Here is a 13,355-nt window from a genome sequence, read left to right as displayed (position 1 = left end):
GAAAAAATAGGAATGCACGAAGAGAGTAAGCTTCAGTCGCTGCCTCTTTTGTACTGTGATCTCGTGGAAAGGCCACGTCTAAAAAGTGCTGCATTGTTCAATGCTAAGCTGGTCCACAGCGGCTGCCTGGCATGTTAGAAAGGTAGTTTGACGTTAGCGGCGGATGGACATGTTGCGACGTCACACAGTGGGTACTTCGCTTTTGTGTGTTCGTCTATTTTGGCGTTCGCCGAGCCGGAAAGCACTTCGCTGTAGCAATGCTCTTCGCGTGCACAAACCTCGCCGGCAACATTGTCAAAGGCGGTAATGTTGCAACGCTGAGGTCCGCTTAAGCGTGGTATTGCGGAGATTTCGACAAGCAAATTTTCTCAAGCGACTGCCTTCGAACGATCTGCACGAAGCTTCGAACAAGGATCTATGCGGACGGGTGACTTTTATTTAGCCCATCCACACGCCATACATGCACGTGTATGTGCACCTCTCTCCACCAGCTGCAATTCAATGAAGAAGTGTACAAACCTACGCAGAGACGAGCGCATTCACACTGCCTCCGTCCCCGAGGACGGTCTTCGCGATGAATCGGCAATGCAAGAATGATATGGCTTTGCATGTCTCAACCATTGGTTATTATTTTCATACCTCATGCGTCTGGCGTACTTTTCTGTGCTTGTCAAGTATTACTGGCCTTGTCGTTTCTTATTTGATTTTTAGTCTTTTTGTCGGGCAGGACGGCACCCTGCTGTATGACTAATGAATTGTGTAACCATTGCGACTTTGCAACTGATGGAGAAATCAACTGCGTGGTCACCCAATAAGCGCTAAGTCCTTAAGCTGACTAGCAGACTTATATGCATGAAAAACTGGCAAATAAACTGCATTGTATTGTAATGTATTGCATTGCACTCTATTGTACCAAGAATCATCTTCCTGCCCTCTCTCAACAGTGGTTTCTGTCGACTATAGCACAGCCCATAAGTCATGTCTTCTACACCACCTCTACAAAAAGGAGCGAAGCTCAACCGTCGACGGAGCAAGACCAAGCAAATGCGCACACACAACGCGAAAACCGGTGGCGGTTTAGCATTGCTAATCACGAAATATTGTACGAAAGCACTGCTTTTTGCAGGTGGACACCATCGCCACGTACCTCAAAGCATGGCAGGTGTCCACTGACCAAGGGAGCCAGTTATACACCTTTCCTTTCCTCAAAATCAACGGTCTAAACCTTCTGCTGGTTTTAACAATGGGAAAGGGGCACAACTGTCCCACAGAGCGATTGAGGTGCCCTCTGCTGGCGTTCATCGGTTTCTGGAGCACGTATCATACATAGAGTTTCTTACTATTAACTAGAGGGAAAGCTGGCGCCCCGCCTATGGGAGTTTGCATGGAGCTTCCTCGAGACCACCTTTGCCACCATAGGCGCTCTGAGCACCATGGGGCGGAGAGCTACCGACTGCAGAACCACAACTTTTGGCCAAACAATAATGAAAAAACAAACGTTGTTCGAAAATCAAGAATGTCCTACCATTCAACATCCTGTCTATAAATCGTAACAAAGGAGCAGAAAAGCATGTAAATGGAAATTTTGCTCAAAATAAACAACGGCTTGCTCTCCTATTGGCCAAGCATTGGAGACCACAAAAGCCAATATATCGTGCTTAACATGCGCACTTTTAAAAAGAAATGTTTTTGAAAAAAATGTTGTCGCTTCAACATTTTAAAAGGTTTTTCCACAGCATTTCGGAAAACAAAAACCTTTTATTGGCGTCGTGTGCTGTTGCGTTTTCGCTACTATGACTTTTTCCCACTACTTCTACGCCGAAGTCGTCTGCGCGCGGAGCGCTCCGTGGATACGGAATGGGACGTCTTAGTAACGCCACTCTGTGTTCCTGAAAAAAACCTACCGTCCCGCACCAAGTAGCTTATCGCCCAATGATGCTTTGCGCGCCCATGCAGGTTCAGGTGCGGCGCTGCCAGCTTTCCCTCTAGTTAATAGTAAGAAACTCTATGGTCTCATACGCTTCCGTTCTCTGTTGGCGGTGCAGGCGTTCTTCCTCGGTTTCACTTGGCCGGGCTGCACACAGACCGACCCCTGGAAGCGGGGAGTGCGGGCAGAACTGCTTACGCACTAAGTAAGCTCAGCTAAGCCTTGTTTAGCGAAAGCGTCCCGACGACGTAGACGGCTCCGACAGACCGGTTCCGTCCATAGCGAGAACTGCAATGCGAATGCGGGAGAGCGTCGCCGGCTTCTTTTTACAGCAAACGCCGAGTCATGTGGTTAGTCACGTGGCCACAGCTGCCAAGGCGGCTGTCGGCGCAGGGGTCCGCACGGCGGCGGAGATTGATGTGGTATGTCAAGTGACTGCCACACCACCACCGCTCCTCCCCTTCAAGGTCAAATTTAGGCGCCGATGACCTTGGCTTGACTAGGCCAGTAAAGCTTCCGCTTTAATGAGATTACATGTGTGTTAACTGCATTTATTTTGTCACACATATACACACCACAAGCTTTTGCACAAACATAAAATGAAGCACTGAGTTCAGAATTCACGACTAGATCTGTATGAAGAACATGTCCCAGTAAATGGGTTCATCGTGGACAGAGAAAAATGAAGCATGTTATGACGTCTCCAACGTCACAAGACTTCCATTAACATAAAGTCCTGGCACACTGATAACCGTGCATCTCAACACTGCAATGGAATAAAACATTACATTAACGGTAGACCTTCAGCGCCCAAGAATGACAGCGTTTTAAACGACTCTAACTACAGGATGCACCGAGCATATTTAGGCAGGTTAAGCCAGGGCTGCACCTATTCTAGATAATGGTCGAAACCTCCTCTTGTCGAATAATTTCTCCTAATTAAATACTGACAAAGCACTAAGAAATTAACATTTTCAAAAATAACCCACGCCCATTTACCAAGGAACGTCGAAAAAGGCACAAAGTCCCTATGAAAGGTTCGCCTGGCACTGTAGCATAAGAACAGGCACATGTAAGAAAAATTATACGACCTAAGTATGCAACCCTGTGCAACACAGTTTTGTTTGTAATAAGCGCAAGAGCGATTGTCAGGGCTGCTACCATGACGCTACAAAAGTCCTTAGCCATCAAAACCAAAAAGCCGTTGTTTTTTATATTGCCCTTTCTTTCATAACCTTTAATGTGCCCCTATTTAGATTTTATAACATGTGATGTACTCTACAAAAAAGTATGATGCGCCGATGTAGCATTGACCAAGAACTACGTCTTTTTTTTTTCTTGATGAATTCCGCCTGATGTAAAGCTACACAATCGTTGCTGTACTGATCTGCACCAACCAAACAACTGCGAAGGAACAAAAAGTTTCCGCGCTACAGCAGAAACGTTTCGCAAGCTGGATCACCAGTATACCCAACATTGCGGATACAATGAACACACGAAATTTCGACGAAACTTTGAGCTGGCATAACGCAAAGGTTTCATTTTGATTCTGTTTGATTTTTTCGCTTTCAATGATTCGCTAAATGGACGCCACGAGCTCGTCACTGCTGGGCTTCAGCCAATGACAAAGAAAAACTTGGGGGCGTGGCGTGCGTTATCAAATCACAAAAAACGAAAGAAAATTAATATAGAGTCAAAATAGGATCGCTAGAATACCCCCGCCTTTGAGGTCCGTCGAACAACCCCAAGCGTACACCCGTTTGGAACAGCGAGACGTTCGACGTCACTGCACTCAACGCCTCCAGCGCAATGATACTTCAAGAAGCAAAAACCTGAATGCCCTCAATTAATGCGCAACATGACACTGAAATATGACAAGCTCGCGGCCGCGCGAACTGCACAACGTAAAGCAAAAGAGAAAAGCCGACATCCGGTGAATTACACCTTTGACACCACGCTCTTGGGACACGCCTAAGAAGCAGCGACACTGCAGCTTCTGTCATTGTGGTTCCTTTAAGTTAAACAGGCAGTCAACGAGAACTGCACTTAGCTCTGAAAGACCTTGCAAGATAAAAAAAACGCTGCTTTGTTCTTTTCAAGCAAACCAGTACGGGATCAGGCCTGTGGGGCGCACGACGGCACACACACGCACACACCAGCTCGATGGCCAGCAACCCACTTGGAGCTCCACGCAGAGGGCTTTGCTGCAGTCAGATCATCGGGTGCTGCTCCGTGGCATAAGGGCGCAATTTCCGTCCCCTCATCCACCACACCCACACTGACGCCTGACATCATCGACAGCGTTCAATACCGACAGCACTGACACTACAGACAGCATTCGGGTACTTTGTCCGTGGCAGTTCCACAGTGGCAGTTCCAAAAGAGCATGGCGAACGAGGGCAAGACAGGACAAGTGGTTCATCAATGACTAGCTGCTGGCTCAGACTGCTGTCGGGGGCATCCTTTTAAAACATCTTGCGCCGTGAGTATCGCCAGGAGTCCACCCCCTCATCGTGTCTGGCCGTCTCAATGTTGTTCCTGGCAGCGTCGTTCGAGTGCACTGGCCTCGGAAAGCGATGGTGTTGCTGGGTGATGTGGGGCCGGTTGAAGTGCTGCAGGCGGTTCATAGGAGGGTAGTCAGGAGTGGGACTGAAGCAACGCCGAGCACCTCTCCACTCCGCCGGCTCGGGGTTTGGAAGCAATTCTTCCTGCAGGGAGAGGGCGGAGGAAGGGGAGAGAAAAGCTAAATCAACTCGCATGTTCCATGTCCAGTCTACAGCGCCAAGATCTCCTCTGCCATAGGGAAACTGGAACACCCCAGCTTACATAGAGTATGTGTCCGGTGCATTCCGGCACCTGGGTCAACCGGACATTTTGTACACGTTATAATGCATGCTTGGACGAATGATACAAGGAAAAACAACGAACACGTACGATGCATACAGAACGCAGAACAGCCCGTGCCACGTGTATGGCCCGCAAGACCGCACGAAGTGGCCTAGACGAGAAGTTATTAAACGAACGTCTTTCGCGGTTCTCCAGAAGCAAAGCCCCAGGTCTTCCAGAAAGAACTTGTCGGGTAATGAGTGTCTGCAGTAGAACAGGATGGCGCTCTTCAGCCCTAGGACACTTTACCTGTACGCACACATACTTGGTCAAAGGTGCTCAAGACACATGGGTTCGCTATGCATCCATGCAGTGAGGCACTCACTGAACCAGTAAACATCTAAATCTCTGCAGGCTGACGAGTACTCTCGTCCTCATTTTTTATGGCTTCTCAAAAAGTCTGTTGAGCTGCCGTATGACTCAAAGGCAAATCCTTTGGCCTCAAGACCTCTGACCAAGGCTGCACGTGGGTGCTTGCGCATGTGCGTAACTACGCCCGCGTGCGCGTAACTAGCGGAGTGCAGCTGCAGAAGCCGGTGTCACCGAACCAGCACTTTTAAAGAATAAGAAATAAAAATTTATCCGTCGCTATGGCGTGGAAAGCACATCGTTAGCGAGAGAGAGAGAAACAACTTTAATGAAACACCAGTCAATGAACGCCAGGAGAGAAGTCCATCTGAGATCCCCCGTCGCCCCTAGCCGTCGGCTGGAATCCCTTGGGACACAGCCCCAGCAAGGGCTGCTGAACATTAGGGTCCGGACTGCAGAGCAAAGCCCCCAGGATTCTAGAGTGCGCGAGCTATCGTACATAGTCGGACATGTCCACACCATGTGGACCGAAGTTGCTGCCTCGTCGCAAAATTTGCACTGTGATCTGAAGACTAATCCAGTAATATACGTTGTGGGGCTAGTTGGTTCATACTCAGACTTCATTTATGCGCACAGAAAGACGACACAAAAAGACAAGGTAGACAGGACGTCCTGTCTACCTTGTCTTTTTGTGTCGTCTTTCTGTGGGCATAAAAGAAGTCTGAGATATGAAGACTAGAACGCAAAAAGGCGCCCGTGTGCTGTGCGATGTCAGTGCACGTTAAAGATCCCCAGGTGGTCGAAATTATTCCGGAGCCCTCCATCCACTACGGCACCTTTCTTGAAAATTGGTTGTCGGAGAAATGAAATGGCGCAATATCTGTCTCACATCTCGGCGGACACCTGAACCGCGCCGTAAGTGAAGGGATAAAGGAAAACTCAGAGAAGAAAGGGTGAAAGAGGTGCCATAGTAGAGGTATCCGGAATAATTTCGACCACCTGGGGATCTTTAACGTGCACTGACATCGCACTGCACACGGGCGCCTTTGCGCTTCGCCTCCATCTAAACGGAGCCGCCGCGGTCGGGTTCGAACTCGGGTGCCCCGGATCAGTAGCCGAGCGGCCTAACCACTGAGCCACCGCGGCAGGTCGACGTCGATGCATAACATTTCAGTTTTTAATGCGAAAGCATTACATGGCTATGTTGACGCCGGAACTGTCCGCAAAATGTGTCGCCGGAAGTTGGTCCCCTATAACTAATTGGTATGTGACGTCATCGGTGATATGAGGCCATGATTCATGAGACATTAGAATAAAAATACGAAAAGAAGATTGGGATCTAGATGGAAATAGAACCCGAGCCACCGGCGTGCGAGATCACGTGATAGGATGGCGCAAAATTGGGAGAGTGATGGCGTCACACCTGAGATGAGTCACAGTCGCTGCCACGTGCAAACAGGAGAGAAGAAGGATGATGGAAAGAGACGCAAGACCACGTCCGCCGAAGCGATGACGCTGCTTTGAGCAACAGGTGCACACGAAATCCCAGCCATGTCATCGCAGATTGACCTAAATGCGGTGGCATTTCGTCATACAGCATTCCAGGTAACGTCACAGCATTTCCCTTTGCATACAGCATACATGTTTTAGTCAAGTTGGAGGCTAACTTGCGACCGGGGTTCGGACCAATGAGATATGCACCTTCAACTTGCATGCTTTCTGAGACTACGTTTTCCCTTAAGGTGCGGTTGAGGCGTCCACCGTGGTGTCGAGATGTGCAGTTGGATGTTAGCTTGCGACAGGGGTTCGGTCCGATGACATATGGTTTGGTTCGGTTTATGGGGGTTTAACGTCCCAAAGCGACTCAGGCTATGAGGGACGCCGTAGTGAAGGGCTCCGCAAATTTCGAGCACCTGGGGTTCTTTAACGTGCACTGACATCACACACTACACGGGCCTCTAGAATTCCGCCTCCATCGAAATTCGGCCGCGCGACCAGGATTGAACCCGCGTCTTTCGGGTCAGCAGCCGAGTGGCATAACCTCTGAGCCTCCGCGGCGGCTGGACCGATGACATATGCACCTTCAGTTGCATGCTTTAAGGCGCGGTTCAGGTGTCCACCAAGATGTCAAGATTTGAGAGCCACTGCGCCCTTTCCGTTCCTAAGGACATAGGCACCTTCAGTTGCATGCCTTAAGGCGCGGTTCAGGTGTCCACCGAGATGTAGATTTGAGAGCCACTGCGCCCTTTCCGTTCCTCAGGACATAGGCACCTTCAGTTACATGCCTTAAGGCGCGGTTCAGGTGTCCACCGAGATGTAAAGGTTTGAGAGCTACTGCGCCCTTTCCTTTCCTCAAAACGCATGTTTTCGCATTCCTGCACGTAAGCAGACTTAAGTGCCCTCAGAATTTTTTTTTCTAATTCAATGCTATACCTTTTTCAGACGAGCACAGACACAGACAGGACAGGACGAATGGCCGCTGACTCCGGCTAAGTTAATTGAAAAGCACACGCGTTACCTTTATTTCGAACGAATAGGCAGTAAGCGAGTGCGCATTTATGACCACATCTAAAATTTAGATTGAAGAAACGACAAAATTTTATCGCCTATTTAATAATCTAATTTACTTGCTCGCAGTGAGACTGATGTGGTGCTGGTGCACGTGTCACCTCTCTCCTGGATAAAAAAAATCAGCACGTCAGCCTTCCTGAAAGCTAGTGAAACAAGATTACTAGAAAAGCGATAAACTTTAGTCTTCCCTTTAATCTGCAGTAGTTTTGTATATGTTTGTAAATGCACATGCCCTCATTACTTTGTTCTAAAAAATTCTGAGGGCCCTTAAGTCTGCTTACGCGGACGAATGCGAAAGCATGTGTTTTGAGGAAAGGAAACGTTCTTGACGAATGGAAAGGGCGCAGTAGCTCTCGGATCTCCACATCTGGGTGGACACCTCAACCCTTCGAAAGCATGTGTTCCGAGGAAAGGAAACGTTTTCGACGAATGGAAACGGCGCAGTAGCCCTCAGATCTCTACATCTCGGTGGACACCTCAAGCACGCGAAAGCACGGGTTTAGAAAAGGAAACGTTCTTGACAAAAGGAAAGGGCGCAGTAGCTCTCATATCTCATCCTTTACATTTTGCTTCCACATCTTGCGGACACCTTTTTGTCCACACAGCCTAGTAATTATTTTCCATTAAACATGTAAAGAGTGTGCTTTTCAATAAACTTGTTCGCAGTCGGCGACCGTCCTGTCATGCGTCTGTGTGCCCGTCTGAAAAAAAGGGGTAGCGCTGAATCACTTTTAGAAAATAAAAAATGCATTTCGAGCTAGACCCACAAAGTGTTTTGTTAAGGGAACTCGAGACTTACGTGTTACACCCATCTCGAGCAGCGGCGCACTTATCAGCCGCGCCGGCGTGAGTCAACAACGTACGCGTGCGCAGAGCGTGGGCGCGCTTTGCACTAGGGCCGGGGAGGGAGCCCCGAGTCAACCGGAAGCGCTTCCTGCACGCGAAGCGAGGCATTCTGCAAGCGTGCGCTGCGTCTCATCGGCACGGAAATGAACGCTGAGGACAGAAACTCCTGGCCGGCAGCATTAGAGGAACGACGCGCGCAATCTCCTCCAGCGTCTTGAAAGCGGCCAGTCAGATCCGCAGAGTGCGAGATGACCGTCACGTGGCGGTGAATGAACTTCAACGGCTTCGTTTTGGTTTATTAATTACACGCAATGACACGCGCTGCTGGTTAGCCTACTCTAGCCCTGCCATTCGAACAGCAGCTGCCTTTGACGGAAATTGAAGCTGCACTCGAAGCCGATAATGAGCGAAATGAAACTGCACCACACAGACAATCGTCTGTCTCTTTGCAGTTAGTCTCTAAGAAAGTAATGGCAGCTCCTAGGGGGCTAACAGTTGTTACAACGCAGTTAGTGCCCGATTGGGACTAAAGCCTGAGCAGTCTTAATCCTTTACGGCTCAGATATATGGTTCTCAGCAGCGGTGGCGCTGTAACCATTAAAGACTTTTACAATGCATGCTGAACTACCTACGAGGTCGCGAGCCTGACTACTGGCCAGCCTTCCCTTTCCGGACGAAATAACCAAACGCCAGAGCAGCGAACTGATAAGTCCGTCGAAGCAATTATATGCACAATAAATCAGAATATTCGAATATATGAAATAACCTAAATAACCTTTAAATTTGCGCCCCCTCCTCTGTCCTAATTACCGCGGAGTATTCTTGTATTGCACTGATTCAATCTGGGTTCAATAACCTTCGGCTTGAACGCCCACTTACTAGCGCTGCTTTTATTTCTAAAAAAAACGCATAAAATAAACCCTTCACGTTTATTTTATGGCGACAGCTGTTTAGGAAATTTTTTTGCAGAAAAGGGCGTCACTGCCGCCTTCGTAGTAGTTTGCAGTAAGATCAAGAGGTGTTTGTTCTTTTTCTCCTCGAACTCTTATCACCCCCCACGCGCACACCCGTCGGCGGACATGTCCACTGTTCAGTGTGACGTAAAAGCCGGGGCCTGAATGAGCGGGTGGGCATCCGGTGTCAGCAGGAAGGGGCGGCGGCTTATAGTAATGCGCATTTCACGCAGCACGGAAACTGAACAGGACGCGTAATCGAGCCCTCTACATCCGAGAGACGGGTCCAACGTGAGTGACCGAATGGCCAGGTTTCTCGGCAAAACATCGTTTATCCGGAAGCGGGGGGGGGGGGGGGGGGCGCAATTAGGAGGGATGCTTCAGGACTGCCAAAATACTCTTTCTGAACCGACCATGGTGACGGCAGAAACTCTAGGCCCTTTGGATGCTTGTGCGCGTAGTGACTAATGAGGGAGTAATTACTCATCGGTATCCACCTAAGCGCAGCCACACGGCTACGAAGGAAAGCTAGACACCTTTCATGGAAACTTTGTGGCTTAAGAAAAATTCGCCCTGTACGGGGTTGGAACTCGTGACCACTGCTTCACCGGAGCAGTCGCTCTCCAAACTTGGCTAACTAGGACGCCTAGCATACGGTACAGTGCGAGAGCGAACTGATCAATAACTTTAAGTGGGAACGGTGCTGGCCAAATCTTTAGAGTGACATAACTGTGCTACATATTCTGATCCTTGGTTATCATTTAAGCGCTGCTGCGGTGGAGCAGCTTAAACAAGGCTGGTCCCACTTGAAGCTCATAAGAACCTCAATCCTAAAATCGATGCGAGCAGCCAATGCAAGTACATCTAGAGAACAGCCATTGTGAAAACGCAGTAGGCGCAGGCAAAGCCTCCAATCCTCTGGGCGCCGCTGTGCCCTGACAGCCCTGACTGGTCTGTGCACGCAGTTTGCTCAAAAGGAAACAGTTTCACAACTCAAGTGAGAAGAGCGGAAACGCGAAGACGGAAAGCCCATTGTGCAGCTTTCTTCTTTTTAGTTTTTGCTTACTCCGCGACAAGGGGAAACGACGAAAAAAAGTGAACGGCAGTACAAGCGCACGTGTACAGTCAGTCAAGCTTTTACGAGAGTATTTCTATCCAGCCTTCCCGCTTCAGTACTCTCCGAGGCCGCGAGTACCTGGATGACCCCGTCGAAGAGGCAGCGGAGAGCTATTCTTGTAACCAGAAAAAAAAAAGCTAGAACGGGTGGTCTCCACCTAAACTTTACACTGAACTTCGCACACGCCGGTTATCTCTGGCTTCGAAATAACTTCGAGCGCAAACCGATCAGCTCAAGAGCGGCGGTCGTCTCCTGCTCTGCTGGACGGAACAAAGCGCAGCATAGCCAACGGCACTTTTTGGTTGCTTACTAGGTGACTACTTTAAAAATCCCACAACTACACAGATATAACCCCCCTAGCAAACCGATCCTAACCAAAACCACGAACGAAAGAACCGCGAGCTAGAAAGCACGCGCTTTGTTCCGCGTTCTGCACAAGCACCTTCGTTGATGTTGCGTCCATAACTTTGTATTTGCTTTCTTTTAAGCGTTTGATTCCTGCAAGAAAATACAAAAACAAAGCGGCTTGGGCAGAAGATGTACGGTAGCTCGGCACAAACGTAAGCAGTTTTAAACATGGCTGAGCCCTAGTTCGCGAACTCGATGCCGGCCGTTGCAGCCCCAATTTCAATGAAGTCGAAACGCAGGAAAACGCCTGCGCTTGCACTGAAAATTCTCCAAGGATTGAAGAATCCCAAGAGGTCGATGCCGCTCCGTCTTCCGATGGCACAGCTAGCCTCGCGGCCCTGTAGTGCAGCTTTAGCGGGTAATACCCGCACTCAGCGAGGGAATCGACAAGTAAGCCACGGTCCACACGAAAAGAAACGCACAACCTATACAGTTGCGGAACTCGGTCCACTCCTGAGAGGCGAAATATTGAACAGTTTAAAATAAAGTACGTCAAGGTTGTACCCGTCCATGTATTCACTTGAGGGGCTGAATATTGAAAACTAACGATTTAACTTTTAATGCGATAGAGTTGTCACACCAAAACGCCGCCATGTCCGTGTCCAGGACACCGATGTCCACCCTCCCCCTCCCCAAACACACGCAAATAAGTTGCAACAGAAGCTGCGACAAATGTGAAATCTAATGCTATCGCATTCCACTCTTCAGGTGGCTTAAGCATCCCCACAGTTTTTACTGGCTACAGTCGCGAATGCGCGACATGCCGTTTGCATGCTGTGTACTCATTAGTCAACGGAACTCGCATACAAAGTTCGACGTCAACAAGTTCTCAGTCAAAACTTTCCGGCCAAAATACTTAGCACCACTGAAACAAAAGTTGTGCGAAGGGGCAAAAAAAAAAAAGGTGACGCGAACGTGCTACAGTCGTTTCGAGTGTAGAACCGAGGCTCTCATGTGCCGTGTCCCTGCCTGTGTCCTTCTTCCATGTCCCGTTCATTGCGCTGTAGTCATGGAATATGGCCTTTCACACAGCTCGGACTAACTGCACGAAGCAGACTAAATTCCAACTGTTGCTAACTCGTGACACGCCGATTTTCCACATTTTAACGCTGCGCACAAAATTTTGATACTGGCTTCTGAATGTGGGCACATTAGCCACCATTACGTGGAGATAAATATTTTTCCTGTTATTCCTTCATAATTTGGGTAATTAAAGGGTGAAACTGAGAACGGCGCAGTCAGTTATGAAAGGAAAACAATACTGACATCGTAAGAGACGGCAAGAGATGAACACCGCTAAGGTTATCGCTGTGATTTGAGAGCATGTAATTTGGCGCGATGTAGCCATAACTTTTTGGGCCACAGCGCCGAGGGTAACCGCGTTTTCGAAATTCTAAATACTCGTATGGATATTCCTTAGGCTGGACTACACGCATCTCAATAATTAAAGAACCTAACAACAATAAAAAGATAACTATTCAATATTAGTTAAGCAGCCTGGTAGTTAGCACGTCTTAGCTATATTCTGTTGTATTACACCGTTGACAATGCTATTGCTAAAAACGCGCTCTTCTAAGTGAAAGAGCTTAATTTGGTTGGCCACCGAGGCACGTGAACCACCTGCCAGAAATAAGCTTCAGACAGGCCAACATGGGCGAGATCTGAGATTTGGGGTTTCGGTGCGATCGCACTAAAAAGGAGGCGCTTACACAGGTACGCAGCCAAGGCACGGCCTCCTGCGGAGGTTGGGGAGCAGGCGGCGCTTGCAGCATCGGTCGCAGCGGAAGATGAGGTCGGCGGCAATCGGGCCACGCCGTCGACGACCACAGAGAAGGCCGCGGCAAGGCCTCCTGGCCCGCCTCCTCACGCCACGACCTGCGACACCGCAGCGTCCCAAATGCGAAGACCATGGTGCACTAGCGTGACGTATTTCACGGTAAAAGGTTTCCACAAAGACTGGCCCTACCAATACGAGAGCCGACTGACAAAGCCAGGAGGGCGCCAGTGATGGGCAAAAGACAACGACGGAGCCCCTCGAACAGCAAGGCTTACCCATCGGTCCGCGCCGGCAGCAGAGGCGGCGGGAGGAGGGCCCGGTTTCCCCGTAGGCCGAATCCTGGCACAGGTGCCAATACCGGCGGCCGCCAGGCGGCGACCCTCGCCGGGTCGTCGCCCCACGTCACCAGGAACGACGAAGTTGACGAGACGGCACGCCTGCGCCAGAACCCAGCGTCCGGGCCCGCTTCGTACCGCTCCTCCTCTTCCTCAGCATCTGCCCTGGTGGGGAAGCCGCGCAGCAGGCTAGACGCCGGTGTCGCTGCGGACGCACACAGAAAGC

The 13,355-nt window shown here is 49.6% G+C and overlaps 1 protein-coding gene across 5 annotated transcripts in view; it reads right to left on the bottom strand.

The window, feature by feature from the left end:
* Positions 1-2,457: 2,457 nt before the first annotated feature.
* Positions 2,458-13,355, bottom strand: part of LOC144109472 (uncharacterized) — a 48,209-nt gene continuing 37,311 nt past the window's right edge. For 2 of the 5 annotated variants that reach the window (XM_077642294.1, XM_077642292.1), the window contains exons 11-13: positions 13,070-13,334; positions 12,727-12,892; positions 2,458-4,635 (exon numbers count right to left, since the gene is read on the bottom strand). The gene's annotated coding sequence lies outside the window, so the exon portion shown is untranslated. The remainder of the gene's footprint in view (positions 4,636-12,726; positions 12,893-13,069; positions 13,335-13,355) is intronic. The other 3 variants (XM_077642295.1, XM_077642293.1, XM_077642296.1) reach the window with 2 other exon arrangements.

The sequence above is a fragment of the Amblyomma americanum genome, chromosome 11, assembly GCF_052857255.1.
Source record: "Amblyomma americanum isolate KBUSLIRL-KWMA chromosome 11, ASM5285725v1, whole genome shotgun sequence".
NCBI classification, from domain to species: Eukaryota; Metazoa; Arthropoda; class Arachnida; order Ixodida; family Ixodidae; genus Amblyomma; species Amblyomma americanum.
The sequence above is the reverse complement of the archived record's forward strand: the minus strand, read 5'-3'. Positions and strand labels throughout refer to the sequence as shown.